The sequence below is a fragment of the Galeopterus variegatus genome, unplaced genomic scaffold (genome assembly GCF_000696425.1).
Source record: "Galeopterus variegatus unplaced genomic scaffold, G_variegatus-3.0.2 Scaffold10195, whole genome shotgun sequence".
Classification (NCBI taxonomy): Eukaryota; Metazoa; Chordata; class Mammalia; order Dermoptera; family Cynocephalidae; genus Galeopterus; species Galeopterus variegatus.
In genome coordinates, this window is record NW_007736306.1 from 46,338 (window position 1) to 48,843 (window position 2,506).

General features: G+C 32.0%; 1 pseudogene; it reads right to left on the bottom strand.

The window, feature by feature from the left end:
- Positions 1 to 1,581: 1,581 nt before the first annotated feature.
- The window catches only part of LOC103609853, a 16,069-nt pseudogene continuing 15,144 nt past the window's right edge, over positions 1,582 to 2,506 (bottom strand).

Genomic DNA, 2,506 nt, shown 5'->3' on the forward strand with positions numbered 1-2,506 from the left:
TCATGTTTTCTCTTCCAACTTTAGTGAAAAATCTTCTAATAGTTTTCGATTAAATGTAATAGTGTCTTTAGACTGAGATAACTATATTTTATTTTTCTCAGTAAGTGGATTTTGAATTTTAAAAGTTTTACTTTTATCAACTACGGTAATACTCAGATTTTTAGCATTTACATCTAATAACATGATTTTCTAATGTCAAAACCTGAGTGCGTTCCTACAATAAGTTTTTCTCTGTTACTATGCATTTTTCATTGATGTTCGATTTTGTTTGTTAATATTTTATTTACAGTATTTGCAATGATATTAATAAATCACATCTTTCAGCAGTTTAATGTTTATTTGTAACCTTCCAGGTTTTGAGCTACATTTATTAATGATGTATTTTCTTTCAGATATTTTAAATAGAATTAGAATGATTTTATTTCTTAAGAGTATTGCATAATTCTGTAGTGAAATCTTGTGGGCCACATTGTAAAAGGCATCTAACAAAAACTATAAATCCAAAAAAAGAAAAATGAAATAGTTAAACCCAAAAATATATGTTTTATCTGTAAATGATATGGAACTAACAAAATAAAAGGAATTTATTTTATGGGTTCTTTATAATTTTTCTTTTCAATAATGCCACATTGGCATGCAGAAATAAGCATTTATTATTGCTGTGAGAGTACTTGTGGGTTGTGGAATTCATTCAATCTGACTTAGCTCAGTTTGGCCCATTTATATGTCTGCAGTTAGCTGTGAGCCAGCTCAGGAGCTTTGCTAACTTCGATGGGTTGTCTCACTTATCTGGTGGATACCTTTTTTTGAACAACTAGGCTGGCTCAGCTTTGGTCTCTCCAGAGCAGAAGTACATGAGGTTTCTTGAGGTCAAAGCTTAGAATTGGCACACTCATTTCTGACACATTTTATTGCAAAGCAGGTCATAGTATCTAGCCTAGATACACAGAGTGGTGAGATAAACCTACCACCCTTCATAATAGTAGCTGTAAAGTTACATTTCAAAGGAGAAATGGAGAATCGGGGCTTCTTTTGCCATGGATCCAACAGAGGGTCACATAACCAAACACTCTATACTAGGGACTCAACTAAAGATCTATGATACAAAAAATTAAACATTAAAGAATAAGCAAAGGTCTATCCTGCAAATAGAACAAAGGAAAGCATTGTCATGTTCAACTGTTTGTATTCAAACAGAAAAGCATAATAAAGTACATCTTATGTTGAAGATAGTGAGTTTTAAATATTTATGCATCAAATAACATAGTATCAGGATTTATAGAGTAAAAAAGACAGGAATACCACATTTTGATATATATGCTTAAGTAACATATCTAATTATTTTCACATGATATTCTATGATCAATCCTTACATAAAACAGTCAGTAAATTTATTTACTTCTAAGCTTATTTCTCCATATTTCTCTCATTTTCAGATATATTATTTGTACATTTTTAGAGATAACAGTGTTTTCCTTGTGTTTTGTTTCTATAATTTACCCATTTGTTTTTAATTTTAGTTTTATAGTTAACTGCACTCAATGTTCATCCTGAGTTCTAATTTCCATAGTCATTTCTTGCTTATCTGAAATTTGTTTTCAAGTATTTACATTTTAAAAAATAAAACTTATTTGTCACACTTAAAAATCTGCATTTTAAACATTCTTGGACTGGCGGATCACATCAATTGGCTCATTTAGTTTTAGCACGTGTATCATCTCCACTAGCTCTTCTAGAACTACTACCTTTATTATAAACTTCCATGAGTTTTCCTAATTCAAACACGGCTTCTTCAGCATTTTGAAGCTTCCAAGGAAGATACCATAGAGAATATAACTAGACTGGTTAGCCTTTTCTATGCTTTTCTCATTGCTGTCTATAATCAATTTATTGACCACTTCTTTCAAAGCATTTGTCTGCACCTCTAGGGTCAAGATATCCAACATCCACTGGATTTGATAGACCTGATGGTGCTAAGCAGCAGAAGTCTTCCAAATCTGATTGTTTCATTTTTTAGTAAAACTAACACGGAAAGGATGAACTAACTAAACATCAGTAGTCTTGACATCAACATGAATTTCAATCATATTCAATCATGATCTGCCATATTTTGGACATGGATCATGTTTTGTCAGGAGTAAGATCTATGCCATAGAATTGGTCAGGCAGTTTTTGTCCTGAACTTCCTCAGTAATTAGCTTAAAATTTCTAAATGCGATTGCATCATTCTGCAGATCAGCAAGACTTACTTAAAAAACACTGCCCTTGAGGCAATCAAATGCAATTTGGTTCTTTGAGTCCTTGTAATTAGTGTTTTTCCAACATTTCTAATACTAAACATGGCTGGTGTTTTTGTAACATATCAATGATTCTTAGAAAATTGATCAACCATTTTCTTTGTGGTTCCCTTTTGGCTGCCTTTTGAAGCCACCTGTTCTTGCAGTCATGGTGCTGTTCTGAGAGCCAAAAGAAAAGGAAGCATTTATTTTTGTAAGATTCATGCAAA